The sequence below is a fragment of the Ambystoma mexicanum genome, chromosome 1p, assembly GCF_040938575.1.
Source record: "Ambystoma mexicanum isolate Mex_15411 chromosome 1p, UKY_AmexF1_1, whole genome shotgun sequence".
Taxonomy (NCBI): domain Eukaryota; kingdom Metazoa; phylum Chordata; class Amphibia; order Caudata; family Ambystomatidae; genus Ambystoma; species Ambystoma mexicanum.
In genome coordinates this window covers 1,059,669,661-1,059,689,871 of record NC_090921.1, presented here as the reverse complement: position 1 = coordinate 1,059,689,871, position 20,211 = coordinate 1,059,669,661, and the positions used below count along the sequence as shown (strand labels likewise).

General features: G+C 45.5%; 1 protein-coding gene across 2 annotated transcripts in view; it reads left to right on the top strand.

The window, feature by feature from the left end:
- The first annotated feature begins 7,598 nt into the window (after nucleotides 1-7,598).
- The window catches only part of LOC138447984 (zinc finger protein 879-like), a 228,947-nt gene continuing 216,334 nt past the window's right edge, over nucleotides 7,599-20,211 (top strand). For both annotated transcript variants that reach the window (XM_069604513.1, XM_069604512.1), the window contains exon 1: nucleotides 7,599-7,756. The gene's annotated coding sequence lies outside the window, so the exon portion shown is untranslated. The remainder of the gene's footprint in view (nucleotides 7,757-20,211) is intronic.

Sequence of the window (20,211 nt, the reverse complement as noted above, 5' to 3'; positions counted from 1 at the left end):
TGTTGAATGGCTTTGAAAGTGAGTGATGTTGAGGTTGATTTGCCGTGGCCTCTGTGTGAGTATCTTATATGTGACATAATGAGTTGTACTATGTATCTTTATTTTGGTTAACCATGTTACATTCACAGGTTCATCAAACATAAAGGACTTTGTAGGGTAAAGAATATGGACTCGGTAGTAGTGTTTAACTCCCGCTTACCATTCTTCTACGCTCAATTTATCTATGCTTGTATGGTGAGAGATCTGTGGTGAGTGATGTGTTCGTGTTGTGGTGACAATTAATATTTTTGGTTATTTGTTGGGATTTTGGCCCCCGCACTAGGTGCATTCTGATAAGATATGTGTTTGTTGGGATGTGTGTCCTTCGCACTAGGTGCATTTTGATGAGACGAGTGTTTGTTGGGATGTGTGATCCCGGTAAAAGGTACAAGTTTTGGTAGAACTTGTGACCTTCGCACTAGGTGCATTTTGATGAGTTGGGTTGGTGGGACGTGTGGTCCCAGTACAAGGTACAGGTTTTGGTTGAACTTGTGTCCTTCGCACTAGGTGCATTTCGGTGATTTGGTGTACTCACACTAGGTGCATTTCGGTGATTTAGGTCCTTACACGCGTTGCTCAGTTGTGTTGGGATTAGTGGTTCCGACATCTGTGCTAGAATTTATTGGGATGTGTGTCCCACTCACGCTTGTTTGGGGGCATGTAATATGACGATGTTGCTACTTGTAGGGATTTGTATCCTGTGTTGGTGGATACAGGTGGAGGTGTTTAACCTCTTATGGTGTCCTTGCACACCTTGTTAAGGGCTGATGGATGATGATGATGGTAGTGTGCCTGAGTTGTTGGTTTGGTCTTTTGAGTGAGGGCTGGTTCCCTTTGTTTGACGTCCGTTGTGGGCCCGCTACAGAGTTGGATGCATGTAAGTGTTGGAGTTTAGCTTGTTAGTAAGCTAGTTTAAGGTCTGGTGGAGTTGAGCAGTTTTGCTCTGGGGCATATTGGTTGGTATGGAAGTTTTGGTGGTGGAGAGTACGGTCTGAGTTGGATGTCCTTCATGGATCGTTTCTCTAGAGTTCTTTGGTGTTTCCTCTTTGTTTTCCTCCCCCGTTTTCCTGGTGTTGTAAAGGGGGAAGATGTGTTATGTCTGTGTTTTGCCTTTGTTTGATTGGTCTGTATGCTTGAGCAATGACAGAATGTTGGTGTGGAATGTTATGAATGAAGTATGCCTATTTTTTTTATTATTCAAACCGTTGTCTATAGTTTGTTTAACAAACTTTTACAACATACTTTTTACATTACACATGTTTCATTTTCAATTTTCATATGGTTTTCATATATAACATTTCCATTTTGTTGGCTTCAGAGTTACTGATACTATACAATATCAAACTAAAAAAAGGACACTTCAGCTTCAACCCAATACATAATAATAAGTATAATATGAAGATGACAGTTCCCCATTCATGCCCCTTCAGTTTTTGATATGCCAAGATCACCCCATACATGTATACCCATTGTTAATTTTCAGATTCACAACAGACTATAATTTTACCCTTGAGTCACTAGGAACAATGCTTTTCATAATTTTCACTTCAGATTCATCAGCAAATCGCAAGTGGTGCTGTGTATTTTTCCAATTCGGCATTCACTACTGTTAGAAAACATGTAAGCCGTAAAATGGTTTTAGTTGTTGAGCCCCACATGCAAACTAGCCATAGCCATTCCCTACATTCGACTGATTCATTCACATATTGATTTTTGAATAGTTTGTTACGCTGCACTTCGAAATAGGCACAGTAAATGGTCAGATGCTTAAGCGTTTCATGTGAATCGGCCATTTTACAAAATCTGCACGTGTCTCCAGACACAATTTCATTTAGTTTACTCCAGTTTTTTGTTTTCGCTAAGGTTGGCAATTGGTTGAGTTTAAACCTTAAGTACAAGTCTCTAGCTATAGAACTAGGAAATTGCTGCAGGTATTGTTTACCTGGAAATAGAGCTGTAGCAAATTTAGCAGCTTCCTAGTAGGACTTAAATTTTTCCATAGCGGTTAGAGTTTTACACCAGTCGTGAGCGAATAGTCGGTTCTTGACATGTGCTAAGCGAAATTCAAGGTCGGAGGGAGTTAATGATGTCTCATCCAGGAGATCTTCCATTTTTCTATAATATTTTTTAATGGAAGGAGGATTCAGATTCTCAGTCATCTTCCCCAAATCTTTATATAGCGAATTTTGTAGTGGATAAAGCATTGTTGCAAAATGTGTTAACTGTCGCCAGTTATAACGGGCAGACAATGATATCAATCCCAATTCCGGTCTTAGAACCGCATTTGGGAGAGAGCTAGCTAATCGCAACACATCCTTCCAAATGCAGCCCTGTATTTGATCCAAAAAGGGATTTATATTAGCAAAGCACATGTCAAGCGCATATAATAAAATCGCCTCGACTTTAAGGATGTAAAATTCCTGTAATGGAAGCAATGAGAATTTACAGTACTTGACTAATATCATACGCATTTGTGTAGTTAGAGTTTTCGCTTTTTGGTTCAAAGTATTCTTCCACATTGATATTGCGTTTGAGTCAGATATTAAGTAACCCAAATATCGTATTGTTGTAGTCCGTGGGATGGCAGTCGAACCAATGGTCCAAGTCCTTGGACAAATACGTTTCTTTAAATTGTTAAATAAAAAGATGTTTGATTTGGCTGCGTTAAACTGCAAATTATGAGAAACAATATTCCGCAAATAATGATAGTTTCGTCTGCAAGCCTGATGGGGTTCGGTCAAAGATGACAATATCGTCGGCAAATGCTAGCCATTGGATTTTTAAGTGGCCTAGACAAACTGGATAGCTAATTTGTTGCGCCCATACATCATTAATACTGCACAGATATAAGTTAAAGAGGCTAGCAGCCAAGTTGCAGCCCTGTTTAACCCCTAAAGCAATCGCAATCGGACCTGTGGTGGCTCCTGCCAAATTAACTCTAATAAAATACACAGTGAGAACACAGGCTTCATGACTTGGGGTTTCACAGAATATACTCAGAATAGCTCTAGCACAGATCACCAGTTGAGGCGAACAGCAGCTGCAAACCCCCATCCACAACCTCAGCCTCCCGCACTCAAGCTGGCATTACAGGCGCGCGCCTCCACGCCTATGCCCATTTGTTCTACATTTGTCAGTTGGGGCCTGAAACTTAAAGGATGAGGGGGCCGGTGGATGTCTCTCCCTCCTTATTTACTTAAACTATTTGCTTCATGTAAACTTACCTCCTGTGTCAGGCTAGTAAAGTCTACTATATCCATGTGTGGCTCAGTTCACTTATTTCACCAAGAACTGAACTTAACAGATTGTAATGTGCGCATCGAAGCAGAAAGAAGAGTCGCTAGACAACTTCCATGGAGGGCTTTGACATTTGGCAGTGACATGCGCATGGGAGAACGAGGAGAATATGGTGCGGCAACAGTAGCTCCAGGGGTGCGCATTTGGAAAACTGAGAAGACAAGTGCTGAGGGAGTCAGGCATCTCTTTAACTTGCATCCTTGAAATGGGATAATTGAACAAGCTGGCAGCGGTCAGGGCTTCCAAAATGAACGCATTAAAAATAGATGAAGTGTGTGCAGTGGGACGCCAACAGGGCGCTGGACACGTGAAGAAGACCAGGACCCCCAGGAGAGAGTCGTCTGTGCCTGCCATGCCTTGCCCGAGGTACGTATATGACTTCCTCTTCAGGGTGACTGCCCGGCAAAAGGAAGGACATGTGGTTGGTGTGGATCTCCTGGGCATTTTGTCCGCATGTGTAAGGCCCCCACACCAGTCATGGTTCCCAGAAGCCCGGGAAAGCCTATCTATAGCATGCAGAAGCGCTCGCAGACAGTAGCCCAGGTAGACCCAGAGATAGACCTTAGGGATCAAGACATCGCAGACAAAGTTGAGGAAGATGAGATTTTCTTTGTTTCCAGCACTAACATTACCCGAAAAGGGAGGAGGAGACAACCAAGGTGTACAGTTAGTGTGAATGGGTCCAATACGCCGGTACTAGTAGACACTGGCGCCTCATGAATGTGATGGCGCAGGGGCACTATGAGGCGCTACCTGGACCATCGGCGCTGACGGCAGCCAAGGCAAAGATCTTTACGTTTGAACAGGGCATTCGTCTCAAGAGTTACCACGATAGACGGCCTATAAGGCCAGATTCTTTGTAACTGACATCAGCAAGGACACCCTGCTCAGCTGCGCAGTGGCAGAAGCACTGGGGATTGTACATTTCGCGTACAGGGTTCATGCGAAAGACATCAACATGCTGATGGAACAATTTAAGGAGGTTTTTGAAGGAATTGGAAGGATTGTGGGAGAACCAATGGACCTGCACATAGATGGATCAGTCCATCCAGTTGCACTAAAACACAGATGAATACCCGTCCATCTAAAGGAGCTAGTAGATAAGGACCTAGACCACCTCGTGAGCCTCGACATAATTGAAAAAGTGGAAGGCTCCACCCCCTGGGTATCCCCGATCGAGGTGGCGTGAAAGCCCAAACAGCCCGAGGCAGTGTGCATATACTTGGACATGAGGCTGCCGAATCAGGCCATCAAACGAGAAAGACACCTAACCCACACTTTGGATGATGTAGTGGAAGAACTTCAAGGTGCAAGGGTATTTTCCAAACTAGACTTGAGGGCCTGATATCACAAGTTGGTCCTCCACCTCGAATCTAGATACATCATAACCTTCACTACGCACAGAGTCTTATACCAATACAAGCAGCTGAGCTTTGGGGTTTCTTCTGCAACCGAAGTATTTCAAAATGTCATCAGGAGGCACTGGCAGGAATGGAAGGAGTGCTCAATATCAGCGATGATATTCTAGTGTTTGCAGCATAGTGTTTGCAGCCTTGGAGGTTGAACACATGTCAACATTGGAGAAGGCGTTAGAGAGAATCAAACAGCTGGCTCTAACATTTCACAGGGAAAAATGTGAGTTTCTATGGGATCGCATTGAATTATTTGGATTTATATTTCATGAGGGCGGAATGTCACCGGACCCCAGGAAAAAAACAAGACAAGCTAGGCACCAGATCCCCGGGGAACGTCCCAGGAGTAAGTAGCATCCTCGGGAGGGTAACCTATTGTGGACGTTTCATTCCCAATCTGGCGACACTATCGGAACCCTTGAGGCATCTGATGAAAAAGGACACTGCATTGGAAATGGACTCTGCTGGAGCAGGAGGCTTTTGAGAAAATCAAAGAAGCATCCACAGAGGGGGGGAACCATGGAATTTTTCAACCCTAACCTGGAGTCAGAAATAACGGTTGACGCCAACCCTTTTGGCCTGGGAGCAGTGCTAGCCCAACGCAGCCCAAAAGGTAATGTGAGGTCAAGGCATACGCGACCAAGGCTTTGTCTGACACTGAGCAGCGGTACGCCCAAATTGGGAGGGAGGCCCTGGCAGTCCTTTGGGGCTGCCGTCATTTCCAGATCTACATACTCGGGAGACTAGTCACAGTGGTCATGGATCACAAAACCCTGTTGCCCATCCTGGCAGGGTCATCATCGAAACCTTGAACGCTATGTGGACGCGTTTGTGACGAAATGCGTGTGGTTTCAAGCAGCGGTGCCAGCACAACGTGAGCCGCAGGTTGAATCCATGCCTCGGAGCGATCAACCATGGGATATTGTACACATGGACTTTGGGTCTATGGGGAGGGGTTCCCACTTTCTGGACCAGTGGTCCAGGTACCCAGAAGTGGAGCTGGTTGACTCCACCTCATTCGATGAAACACTGCCAGTGATAAAGTGTTTGCGACCCAAGGATTCCCGAGAGAAATCTTCTCGGACAATGGGCCTCCATTCCAAGGTGAAAACTTCACTGAATTCCTCCGAGACTGTGGAATAATACACAGGAAGATCTCACCAGTGTGGCCTCGGGCCAATGGTGAAGTCGAGCGCTTTACGCGCACACTGAACAATATCTTCAGGCTTGCTAATGGTTAAGGGCACTGCCTCAAGCAGGCTTTGTACCAGTTCCTACAGAATATAGATCGATGCCCCATTGCTTGAAAGGGGTGGCTCCGGCGGAGGCATTGTTCTGATGTTGCCCTCGAGGACTTGTACCAGAAAGTGGAGGGAGAGAGCCAAGGGAAATTGACGATGCTAGAATCTTCAAAGAAAGACTGCACAGGAACGAGCGAGAGAACATGAGGAGGAGTCTGACACAAGACCTCATCGTAGGGGATGAAGTGCTTGTGAAGAATAGACACCCTGATGGCAAGTTGTCCCTTACCTATGAACAGCATCCCATGGACGAGATCCAGGTGAAGAGGTCAATGGCGACCGCAGTAGATGAGAGAGGGATGGTGACAAGAAATGCAAGTTTCTTTAGGAGAGTGGGGGAGATTCCTGTACCAGAGGAGGTTAGAGGAAAAAGGCAACTGGCATGATGACGGTGAAGGGGGCATCAGCTGTTAACAAACCCCAGCAGATACCAGCCTGGTAAATGAGAGGTCCCAGGTGAGGGAGGAATGCATAGGCATCCTCAGAGGGAAGAAGGAAGGAGACCCTCCCATTTTTTATGACTATGGTCCCCATTCCGAGGTCAGCGGTAAGCCGCTGTTTCAACCGGCGGGTTGCTGCCGACCCGCAAACACTGAATCCACTGCCTGACTTCCAGGTGCCACCAGTACATTACAAGTCCTGGAGGCACTGGAAGTCAGGCAGCAGATAGAGCAACTCCCCATTCCTGTGAAGTCCCATAGGACTCCGTGGGAGTAGGGAGACGGAAGTACCGGCACTATTGTTAACGGTGCCGTAGCTTCTGTGAATAATCTGCCTGCAGGGGCCGTTGTGTCACTTTTGCCAAGCGACGAAGTGTTGCAGAAATGAATAAAGGGGTGTTCCCACACCCCCCTTCAGCAGGCAGTGTGTGCCGGAGCCTGTAAGCCATAGCTCTCAACTCACACGCTTTTGGTGGGTGTCACCCGCCTTGTAAAGGGCTGACTCAGCCACCAAGCCTCCTGCACGCCCATTCATTCCAATGGGCGTCTCACCCGCCAAAAATAAAAACGGGTGATTTCGCTCGCCTTTGCAACACAAATGGTTGAGAGCTGTAAGCCTAACACTGTGTGCGTGTCAACACGGGCCGTGGAGGATCCTCAGCACAATACAACAGCTACCACACATCCACTCTGCCATTCCTTGCCCCATCCACTGTTGTTTGCTTACTCTCTCCCCTTGGCCCTCAGTCGCTATCAGCACGAGCAAAATGAAGAGAAAGCTCAATGTCCGGTGCAAAGCACGAGTATCCGCTTACAGGGGAGATTTTCCAGTCTTGGGGGAAATGGCAAAGTGTGTGTATATAGCCTGAATGCCCAGACTGAATGCCAAACAACGACGACGCTTCGAACCTTCTGCCAACCATTCTTTTCCATTCGAAATTTGATCACAGCTGTTTTGGTGTATGGCAGGGAACAGAACGTGACGTGCTGAAGTCACGTGAAGAGAAGCGTTTCTAAGGTCCGTTTTTCAGATGAGAATTGGACTTCTACAGGCAGTGTAGACAAAAAGACGTGCAAAACCTACACGTAACGTGCAAACTCACGTGATGACGAGGCGGCGGAGTTGTTAGGGTCCGCTTCTCGAATGGGAAGTAAGAGACTACCGTCTGTGGATATACACAGGCCGCGCCTCCGTTGTTCATTAAGTCTGCAAATCTATTAACGGTTGTTTACGGCTCATAGTTGTGCAATTAATACATACATCCAGGTGCGTTACTTTAACCGTAATTGAAGCGTTTTTTGTTGTTTACGTTGGATTTCATTGTACAGCATCTGAAACACTTGTGTATAGGCGCGTTATAAATGCCATATCATATCATAGCAGGGGGATGGTTTGCAGAATGGGCTGGACCCTGTCTTTGAATGACAATGTGCACTCCTGAATAACTTGCCGATAGACTGATTTATTTGGCCGACTGGCTATTGTGTTATCAGATGACAGGGGTACACTGGATCTCCCCCTTTACAAGCATTGCAATGTGGTAATTTAGTCGTCATGGTTTCAATTCAAGTGATTCAAGAACCAGATCTGCATTTTTGTTCATGAAGACAGGGTGCAGGATGTTTGTGGCCCTGGTGACTTAAGTGCCCTGCAACTTACAGTGAAAGTAAAACCATATTCACCGATACAAAATTGTCTTGACAAATCATGCATAAATGTGAAAAGACAGTTCTTTTTCTCGCTCCCCTCTTTTTACGTTCGAGCTTCTGCGTTTTGTATTTTGACCAGTCAACACATTGTTATGCTCCAATGCATTTCGATTAACTGAAAATCAAACTGCTCTACTTATCAAAGCTTTGATAAGTAAATATTAGATTGCACAGCCACATCTGCTTAAGGGGCCTTAACTGTATATGCGTGTGTCCCTGTATACACAGGACGCTTCTAGCCACAATGCATGTTCCGTAATCTTTATTGGGGCAAAGGTATGTTGCTGATGATTTTTTTTAAAAAAAAATGTCCTCCCCATGATCGTTTTAAACAGCATCAAAGTGGAAGTTTGTTATCATTGCTGACTCGTGGACTCAGGTCTTGCTGTTTGTTTCTTGTACGTTTAACTTGTTGGCAAACAATAATTCTCAAAGCCAATAGATCTGTCCTATGTGTTTAGTGTATTAGAGTAGGTGAGTGGTTGAACATGTTTTTTTTTGGTGGATGTATGAGTGAGTGAATATGATTTCAGGGGTAAATGTTTCAAGTTGCTGGTCAGGCATATAGTCATTTGTGCCCTCAATTAAGTACATGGACACAACACACCATTTCTTGCACCCCAGCAGTCGGTGATCACTTACCAATGACTAGTAACGGGTTCACGTTTTGTGGCCTCTGGTCCTATGGGTGTACGAATCAGTGGGCGGATATGGTTCGGTGCATTGATAAGAAGTTGAATATGTTTGTCTTGGTGGTTCGTGGTTGAGTGGGTGAATACCCTTCAGGGTTCGAAATAAGGATTTAATATGCAGGGATAAAGGCACCTCCTGGCTATCTGTCATCATGCAGTAAACAAGAGATACCTCTGGGGAGCGAGGAACAAGTACATAGTGAATTGCAAATGAAACCTCTACATGAGATGCACCCTACTATTTTGTGTCCATTATATATGACCCATTATGACTTTAAAACCCCTTCTGCGTGTGTCCTAATGCTCCTTTTTATACAAATCTGCAAACACAGAGTTAATGGTCACTAAGGTATGTTTGTATGCAGTAGCTGTTGGTGTCGAGCTAACCAGCTTCTTTTAGGCTGCAAACGGAAGCTAAATGGCCTCCAACTTCAGGCAATTTGAAACACTGCGTCCTATAGCTGAATAGAGAGTGTAGGAATTTGGACGGATGGTGAGTGAGTCAGTAACTATGATTTGGGAAGTAGATGACGGAGTGGGAGAAACAGATGGATGAGTGGATGAATACAGATGGGTGAGAGGATAGTGTGTGGGTGAAGGGATGAGTGGGTCAATAAAACATTTTGAATACTAAACATAATTGCAAATACGTGTTTTGTTATACATTGTTGTAGGTGGTAAAGGGAACAAAGAGGAGGAAATTTAGTCCGTGGGACCATCAACAGTTTGTGAATACAATTTAAAATGCCAGCTTACCATTGTTGTTTGGTGATGTTCAAAATTGCTATCGTGGGTAGCAGTGTGTTCCCTGTCGATTGTTGAGTGCTGATTACATTTTAGAGATAATGTCGATTTTACACCCTATGTACTGGACGTGTATATGTGAAATGTGGGTGATATTGCATGGGTAGTCTGTCGTAGTCTGGCACGCGTGGAATGTTCTTCTACCTTGGAGAGCAACATTCCAGGCATGTCAGTTGATAGCAGCCAGCCATGCCTCAGCAATTCTGTTGTTTCGGGGTCCACAATAAAGCTGTTATCTCATTACCGCCTTCTTGGATTTTGTCACTGGCAACAAGGTTTTCTGGACCCCGCTCCTCTCTGCCACGTGTGCAAGCAACTCCGCGCTGGGGAGGTGTCGGTGCCGCCCGGTGAGCCCAGGCCCCGCCATCCGCAGCCCGTTGGCACCCTGCATGTGCTTGCTGCGGGAAGGCGCACCGCTTCGTCCTTCGGGTGGGGGCGGCGTGGGTCCGTGCTGCAACGTGTGCGAGCAGTTCTCACAACTGATGGGAGGAAGGAGGCGTGTGGGGGCGTATCAGTATGCGCTCCGATTGGTTGCTCAGCAGTTCCTGGACAGCGTACCATACTGCCCACTTGGAAGGAGGTGTGGGTGTGGCGTTGATTCATACGTGCCCCGATTGGGTATGCCAGGATACCGGAGCATTTGACAAAACCCAAACAAGGGGTGATATTACATGTGAATGGCACAGTACAAAAGGGACCATGGGAGACTGTGTTAGTCAATGGTCAACCTTCAGAGATATTGGTGGATTCAGGTTCACCATATACCATGATATCACCTGAGACATACAAGGAGAAATTTGAGAAGGAGCTGCCAAGTTTGTGTCCCTCCGACGTAAGTGCCAGTGCTTATGGGCAAGCCCCCATTAAAGTACTGGCTCATGAGCAGGCTTGCATTGAATTCAAAGGGCGGTACACTGTGGGGAAGCTTTATGTAGCACTCAAAGGGGCTAGTGTTTTAGGTTGGTATGAACAAGCGGCTCTCAATATTGAGATTCACCCGGGAAAGGAGGCGCCTGTGTTGAGATTTCAGGAGGGTCCATGTGAGGATGGGGGTGGGCTAACCGCTGAGTATTTGTGGGCTACATATCCAGATGTATTCTCGGATAAACTGGGGAAGCTTAAAGGTTTTGCTCACCGCATTATCCTCAAGAAGGGAGCAATACCCAAATTGCACAAAGTTAGGAGTGTTCCGGTTCTGGCCAGAGAAGGTCTGAGGTGTGAGTTGGAGAAGCTCAAATCTGAGGGAATCATTGAAGGAATAGAGTGCTCTGAATGGCTGTTTCCGGTGGTGTTAGTGAAGAAAAGTGATGGGGGTTTGAGGATGTGTGTTGACCTCCGGGAGTTTATTTATTTATTTTTTATTTGTTACTCACCCAGACCCTCAGGTGTCACGGCGTGGTTATAAAACAGCTTAGCAATTAGTAAAATTCAAACATTACATTCGTTCCATTACATGATATAAATTACAGAATATTCACAACATTATACAATAGCCTAAATATTCACAGCAGTATAAGATGGACGGGGTCCTATCTTTGGGTGCTAATATTGGTTGAATAACCAGGTTTTTAACTGTTTCTTAAAGATCGTGAAGGAAGATGCTTTTTTGATGTGGATGGGTAGGGTGTTCCAATGTTTAGGGGCTAAAGTGGTGAAGCTGCTGCCCCCTGCTCTTGTGTGTTTGAATCGGGGGGGGGGGGTCCAGGAGGAGTTTGTCATTGGATCTAAGTAGCCTCATGTCGGATTTGGGATGCAGAGTGTTATTGAGGTAGATAGGTCCTTTTTTGGTAAGGAATTTGTGGGTGATGCATAATGTTTTGAAGATAATTCGGGCTTTGATGGGGAGCCAGTGGGCATTTTTCCTAATCTTGGATATATGGTCTGATTTTTTTTATGCCTAGAGCTGCCCTCAGGACTTTATTTTGCAAAAGTTGCATTTTGGCTAGGTTGGTGTTAGAGGTGCCCAGTAGTAATACATTACAGTAATCCAATTTCGATAGGACCAGTGCTCTGGCTAGGGTGAGGCAATTTGCTGGGGTCAGAAATTGTCGGCTGAGCGCAATTAATTTAGAGGTGTAGGCCGTGGAGGAGGAAAGTACATTGATTTGTTTAGTCATGGTCAGGCTGGCATCGATGTACATGCCAAGTGTTTTTACTTGCTTTGACACTGGAATATTGGTACCGTCAATATTGATGATTGAATATTCTGGCTGAAGGGTTGCTATTTTGGCTGGAGATCCTACGATGAGGACTTCTGTCTTCTCATCGTTAAGACATAGGCTGTTTAATGCCATCCAGTTTTGTATGATGATGTACATTTTAATGATTGTTAGTGTGTCCTGGTCATAGTTGCCTGTAAGTGGTATAAGGATCTGGGTGTCATCCGCAAAATTTGTGTATATGACACCCATTTCGTCAAGTGGTGAGAACAGGAGCTTGGTATATGCATTGTACAGCGTGGGAGAAAAGCAAGAGCCTTGGGGTACTCCTATGGGGACTGGGATGGGGTTGGCTGCTTCTTTGCCTATGGACACTCTGGAGGTGCGGTCGGTTAAGAAGGATTTCACCCAAGCAGTGGCTGCCCTGGAGAAGTTAAACTCACGGGCAAGTGAGTTGCAGAGTTTGTCGTGGTCCACCAGGTCGAACGCGGCTGAGAGGTCCAACAGCAGAAGAATGCAAAGTTTCCCTGAATCTCTGATGGCATCCACCTGGATTTTGAGGTCCAAGAGAGCTGTTTCAGTGCTGTGGTTAGGCCTGAAACCTGATTGGCTGGTGCTGAGGAGCTGATTGGATTCTAAATGGGTTTGAATTTGGTTGTAGGCTAGTTTGTCGATGATTTTGAGTAAAAATGGGACCATGGTTATGGGGCGATAATTAGTTGGAATGGTGGGGTCTAGATTTGTTTTTTTTAGAAGCGGGGTAACCCAGGCTTCTTTAATGCAGGTCGGAACTGTATTGGAGTTGAATGAGGCATTGACAAATTTAGTGATGAGGGGGGTCAGGGTGGGTGCACAGGCTTTGACTAATAAATGCTTGCATATGAGTGGATTGTCACCCTTTACCTAATATCAACGAGTTGTTGACCCTGGGCAGAGAGAAATGGTTTTCTACGTTTGACTTATCGGCAGCTTACCATCAGATCGATTTACATGTGGATTCATGGCCCCTAACTTTCTTCATTAATCCTTTTGGTGCTTCCCGCTTTTGCCACATGCCTTTTGGCTTTGCATCGGCATCTGCGGTATTTCAACATCTCATGCAGGAATTGTTTAGTGGCATTATTGGCGTGAGTTACTTCCAGGATGACATTCTGGTCTGGAGCAGTAGCCGTAAAGAACACGATGAGTGGGTACACAAGGTTATGAGGGTGCTAAGCAAGAAGGGACTCACTGTGAAACTGGCGAAGTGCCAGGTTGGCGTGTCCAGTGTGTCATACTTGGGTTATTCCCTATGTTGTTAGGACGGACCACAGACCATTGGTACACGTATTTTCCACCCAGGGCACTACATCTGTTTCCCCAAGAATAACCAGATGGGTAGTGGAACTACAAGAGTACACTTTTACTATGGAGTATGTGCCAGGGAGGAAGAATGTTTTGGCCGACTGCTTATCTCGTTTACCGGCTGCAGTGTCCAAAAGCGAACAGGAATTTTGCGAAGTTGGTGTGCAGGTTGCAAGTATTCTTTCCGCTGTTGACAAAGATGAGTGGAAGGTGGAAAGTGATAAGGATGTCGAGTTGTGTTGGATTAAGGAGGGTCTGCTCAAGGGGTGGGATGCTGTCAGAGATAGGGCACAAGGGAATGGTTATGCCCAGGTGTTGGATGAGTTCGCTGTCGGGCCATGGGGTGTGTCCAGGGGCGAGAGATTAATTCCACCTGTGAGTGTAAGGAGTAAGTTGGTGGAGTTGGCACACAAGGGTCATTTAGATTGTTCATTAACCAAGAGAAGGTTGCGAGAGGAATACTGGTGGCCAGTGGTATTGTATGGATAGTGGTGTTCAATTTGTTTCCAAACAAATGAGGGAATTTTTGGAGCGGTTTGATGTGGAGCACCATCACACCGTGTTGTACAACCCGAGCGGCAATGGCCTGGTAGAAAGATTAAATGGTGTAATCAAGAGTGCCATCCAGCTTGCACTAGCCAATGGTCTGGACTGGCAAGAAGTGGTCACAAAATATTTGTCTGCATATAGGAGGACTCCCATCTGTTTCCACAGGGATGACACCTTTTGAGTTAATGAGAGGAAGGAAGGTGGGATCAAGATTAAGGTCTATGGCGTTGGGGGGGGGGGGTGGCCTATGTTACATGGATCTCAGTGGTGTGCACCAGAGGGTGTTAGCGTGCCAGGAAGTGGTAAGGATGAGTCAAACTAGTAAGAGGAAGTTACAGGTGAATGTGGGTGATGTGGTTTATGTCAGGAATCCCAGGTTTGTGCCGAAGGGTAGGAGTTTATTTTTGCCTCCCCTGAGAGTTGTGCAGTGTGGGGAGGGGCATGTCCAATTGGAGGATGGTTCAAGGTGGAGTAAAAAACTTATTGTAGTTCTGGAAGGGGTCAAAAATGGTGTGTTGGCGGGTAACCATCGGGATTACGGTCTAGATAGTTCTGCTCTGGATTTTCATCCGGTGTTGCAGGGAGGTCTGGTGAGTGTTCCTGTGGAAAATGTTGTGCGGTTGAATGGAGTTTCCACTGATTCGGATGTAGAAAGGTGTGAGGGCAATGGGTTGCTCAATCAGGCTGTACATGTGGGCAATGGATTGCTGAGTGATGTAGTACATGCTGGCACTAGTCACCCTGTGAGGAGGTGTGGTCCTCCCATCAAGTTTAGAGATTATGTGTGCTAACTTATATTGTAGTGGTTATTTACTCTTTTATTAGAGACTGTATGTGGTTTCATTGTATGCTAATGCCATCAATTGTATTTATTATTTACCTTCTTTCTTCAAGAGACCACGTTGTTGTGTTTGATAATATTGTACTTGTTATTTTCGTTTTACATAACTTCAGTCGCTCCTCAAAGTTATGTTACGTTTGTACTTGGGTATTAAGGGGGAAAGATGTCGTAGTCTGGCACGCATGGAATGTTGTTCTACGTTGGAGAGCAACATTCCAGGCGTGTCAGTTGATTGAATTGCTGAGGCCTGGCTGGCTGCTGTTGTTTCGGGGTCCAGAATATAAAGGTGTTACCTCATTACCGCCTTCTTGGATTGTGTCATAGTCCTTTTAGTTTAGTTTATTTCACTGTTCTGAGTTTTACATATCGGACATAGGCTATGATAAAAAAAGACAGTTGTCAACAGGGCACATTATGGTATGCCTTTTGAAGCTGTTAAATGTAAACTCGCATACAGTTCAATTTAATCAAACTTGCATGTCCAGAATGGGAGCATACCGTAACTGAGCGGGCAGCGTGGTCACCTCAAAAACTTCCACCACATCTCATTAGTACCACACCATGGTGCGACATCCTACTAATGTACTACATAATATTCATTATGATTATATATCCAGGCATAAAATAAGCAGTGTCGCATAGCAATTTGCTATGGAATTCTGTAGACTTTCTTATTAAATTGACACTTGTGTAGCAAAACTAGCTAATTAAGTTTCGCTGTTCAATGAAAACATAGTTCACCTTGAATTCCTCTCTTGCACTCAAATCTTTCTACACCCTCTTTTCTTTGTTCACTGCAAGTTCAAATGGGCTAATGGACAGAGTGCAGCAGTACTCATCTGCTCCACTCTTAAAGGCATGGTCTAGTAAAAAATTTTATTTAAAAAAAAATACTAGCATTCTCTTTTTTAAAACTTCCTATGTAAAATTTTGAGCTATTCAAGCACAAAATTCGCAAAAGCAAGCACATGGGCGCATCCATTTTGTGAAATGGATGCCCTCCTGTGCTGGCTTTTGCTTTTGCGGCACTAATGAAGGAAAAGCCAGCCAGCTGTAGTAAACAAAAGCTACCGCTGGGTGGCTTTCCCTTGATTAGTGCTGTACGCGAAGGACGGGGACCGGAGACCAGAGCAGGAAAGCTGCAGCTGAATCTCGGTAAGTGCTATTTATTTTTTTTTAAAAAATAAGCACTAGCTGCGTTTTTTTTTCTAAGTTTTCCGGGCTGGAGGAGCCCGGAAAACTTAGAAATAAAACAGCAGCTTTAAAAACGTTGTGGTTTTTCTTTCCAAGTTTCTCAGGCTCCTCACGGCTCGGAGGAGCCTGAGAAACTCGGAAAGAAAAACCGCAGCGTTTTCCAACACAACCGCGTTGTTTCTGCCTGAATCTGCTTTGCCATTTGGGGCTCTCGGGCTCCCCACGGGGAGCCTGAGAGCCCCAAATGGCAAAGCAGATTCAGGCAGAAACAACGCAGCATTGCGGAAAACAACCGCGTTGTTTCTGCCTGAATCTGCTTTCCCATTTTGGGCTGAGCCCCAAATGGGAAATCAGCTGTAGGTAGAAACACTACGTGGCATGTAAACATAACCGCGTTGTGTTTCTGCCTGCTGTGGCTTTCACTTTGGGTCTCCGGAGGAGCCTGAGAAACTCGGAAAGAAAATCCGCAGCGTTTTCCAACACAACCACGTTGTATTTATGTTTGCGGTCGCTTCAAAAGCGACCGCAAACATAAATACAATGTTTTTAAAGCTGCTGTTTTATTTCTAAGTTTTCTGGTTTCCTCCAGCCCGGTAAACTTAGAAAAAAACCTGCAGCTAGTGCTTATTTTTTTAAAAAAAATAAATAGCACTTACCGCGATTCAGCTGCAGCTTTCCTGCTCTGGTCTCCGGTCCCCGTCCTCCGCGTAGAGCACTAATGAAGGGAAAGCCACCCAGCGGTAGCTTTTGTTTACTACAGCTTGCTGGCTTTTCCTTCATTAGTGCCGCAAAAGCCAGCACAGGAGGGCCTCCATTTCACAAAATGGATGCGCCCATGTGCTTGCTTTTGCGAATTTTGAGCTTGAATAGCTCAAAATTTTACATAGGAAGTTTAAAAAAAGAGAATGCTAGTATTTTTTTTTTTATGTTGCCTATCTATTTTTTAAATAACATTTTTTACTAGACCATTCCTTTAAGTGCCAAAGTCCTGCGTGTGAGTGCTAGACAGGATTTTGTTCTTCTTTTTCAAATAATTGCAAACTAGAAGTAATCGTGGATAATACTTTACGGAAGCTAACTATATCCTGTCTGACAAAGACCAGGATCTGTTAACTTTATTGATTTTTTAAAGACAGTCATGAAATTACATTCCTAAAAATGTAAGTTGTTACATAATGCATACTTACAGTATTGCTATTGTAAAACACTGCATTGTCTCCATGCTTTATGGGTTTATGTTAAAGGTTATTGTATCTAAATCTCATAGTGTCGACTATATTTCGTTTTGTAGGGGGGAAGATGCATCATAATGATATGAACACTTTTGAAAATGTAGATACACCCAAATGCTTTTGATGGCAAACCTAGTTCTGTGACCTGCTGTTTGCATAAATCAGTGAAACTGATGCTCCACCAATAAGCTGTTTCCCCTGGCCCCAAATTCCTTGACATTCTATCTTATCACTCTGCTGCTTTATACCAGCTACCCTGAAAGTGAAATGCCCGCAAACTATAACTTTCCACCTAGTTTGCCCAGTTCTCTTCTTGCTGTGCGATCCACTCTGCTTAGTCTTTTACTTTATTTCCTCTTAAATAATGAATACACAAAGCTAACTAGAAGTTTCTGCAAAGTAGTGATCAATAGTTCGATCCAGTCTGTACATCTGCAGATCTACTGCAACAACACACGCTGTTTTTAGCCTTCAGAGCTCACTTTGCTCTATGATTATGATTGCATTATAAATTAGCACATGCGAGAGAGCTGGCCAAACTGTTTTCATGGTCTTTATTTATTTGTGTCATTCATGCTGCAAATCTTTTACATTTTACATACTCCTTCAGGGATTGCAAAGTGTAATCGCCCACTGCATAGTCTGGTAAATTGAATGAAGTGCGAGTGCCATTTGCAGGGAATATTTGACACTTTAAGTTAGCATTTACTTTGTTGGAGTAAATGTCAAATAAAAGTTTCGCTGTGCATGGCAAGCCTCTGGGTTTGTAGTGATATGCATCATTTTACTGAAGTACATTTTAATTTTGTGTCAACCATTGCCATGTGTCGAGTGTATTTCTTTTAGGTCGAATAGGTAAACTAAGTTACTCAAACTGCAGGTCTAGTGGAATTTTAAAGACGTTGCAACCCATGGTTCATCTCAGTAATGTCTTACTTCAGCGGACACAAACATGCTGTATTGTTGCTTTGTTTATGTCTTGGGTGCAAATAACTTCTGCTGACACACAGCATTGCTAATCAAATGGGCTTGTTTGCTAAACTTATTGATAAGCAAATTCTGCTAATCAATTTTTTAAAGCTAATTTATAAGTCACTTATAACGCGCTTGTACACAAGTGTTTCTAGTCGCGACAAGAAAGGAAGAGTAGACTGAGGGAGGACAAACAAATGATCTTACTAGGCCTTGTGTCATTCAGATTGTGCAAAAAGAGGACAAGTGCCAAGCGGGATGGGGCAGAGAAGAGTGCAGTGGCCAGACACAGTAAGTGCTGCCAGATGCGATAGGTGCTGCCAGGGTGGTGGCTCAAGTAAGTGCAGAGAGGCAGGGGACTGTAGGGTTGCAGATACAGTCCCTAAGTGGTTGGGAGGCCCGGAGGCAGTGCAAGGGGCTACTGGTGGTGCAGAAGCCTGGTGCCCGAGAGTTTCAGTAGGGTGGTCAGGTAACCAGTTAGCGCAGCAGACAGGAGGATCAACAGGGGAGAGAGGGAGAGCAAGCAGAAGCCAAAAGGAAGGTCTTGAGTTGCTTCCTGAACCTTGGCTGGTCCTGCTCAGGTTTGAGAGCGGCTGGGAGACTGTTCCACTCTCTGCCTAGAGAAGCGTCTGGTCCTTCAGGAGTTGGAAGTGGATGAGCATAGGGTTCGAGAAGGACGATGCTTAGGAAGAGAGAGTTGGATGTAGTGTAGTCCCCGGCCCCAGAAAGCCTTGTGGACCATGCAGAGGGTCTTGAACAGACTCCTTGCAGCCACCGGGAACCAGTGGAGAGATTTCAGGGCTGGGGAGATAAGATTCCTGGGCTTGAGGCCAAGGGCACGTCTTGCAGTCCTGTTCTGGATTAGTTGCAAAGGGCGAAGAGTAGAGGCAGGCAGATTTAGAAAGAGGCTGTTGCAGTAGTCCAGCCTAGAGAGAACCAGGGTTCTGGAGACAGTGAGCTTCTGGGGGAAAGTGAGAAAAGGAAGAATACCTCCGAGGAGGTGGAACTGGTAGTGTGACATCTTAGAGATGTCTTAGATGTAAGGAGAGGATGGAGTCGAAGATGACACCAAGATTCTTTGCCACATAGGAAGGTGCAGGTGGAGGGCCCAGGGTGGGCGGCCAGAGTGCAATTGGGAAAGCGGGAGCAGCGGTCCAAATGAGAAGGATCTCAGTCTTACTGGCATAAAGGCAGAGATGGTTGGAGGTGCAGCTTTCCTGAATCGCGGATAGACTGTCAGGAATGAGCGAGAAATCAGAGGAAGCTGAGGGGAGCCTGAAGGAGAGCTGAGTGTTATCCACATAACACTGAAAGTTAGAGCAGAAGGTAGATATGAGGTGGGCCAGAGGAGCCAAGTAATGGATGAACAGCCAGGGTGAGAGGTTAGACCCCTGGGTAACACCACATGTAGAGAGAAAGGTGGGAGAGAGAAAAGACCCGAGTTGGACCTGGAGAGTCGATGGAGGTCAACCACGCTAGGGTCTGGCCCGAGATGCCCAGGTTATCATGGAGACGATTAATCAGGATGGTGTGGTTGACCGTATCGAAAGCAGAGGATAGATCGGGGAGGTTGAAGACAGAAGGAAGGCTAGAGTCGAGATTAGAAAGCAGGTCTTCATGTGTGATCACAACAGCAGTTTATGTGCTTCTGGCTGCTCTAAAGCCAGACTGGTGGTCATGGGCGGTAGTTTTCCAGAGAGGAAGGGCCAGCAGAGGGCTTCTTGAGGAGTGGGTGCACAAGGGAGTGCTTTAGGGGAGAAGGGAAGGTTCCAGTGGCAAATGTGTTTGCAGAAATCGCCCAGGGTTGGAGCGAGGGTGTCAATGTGGTTCTTGATAGTTCTGGAGGAGCAGGGGAGCACCTGCTTTGACAAGACTTTGACAGATCAGACCTGTCTAGAAACATCATCGGGAGTGAACATGGAGGAGGAGAGGGGCCGGGAGTGGTAGAGGGAGGGGAAGAGGAGAGAGTGGACAGGATGTCCTGAGTTTTAGTGGTGAAGTGATAAGCCAGTGTCGTGCAAAGGGCCTGGGAGGGAACTGGAGAGGTGGAGACTGCAGCAGGATTGGCTAGCACCTTGCAGATTTTGAAAAGTTCTGCTGAGTTGTTAGAGGCCGCAGAGAGGCGAGTTTGGATGTAGGCTCTTGTTGGGCAAGATTGTATGCAGTACCCTGTGGGAGACTGCCCCCGCCTTGTCCTCTTGGCAATAGTTAACCCAACCTTTGGT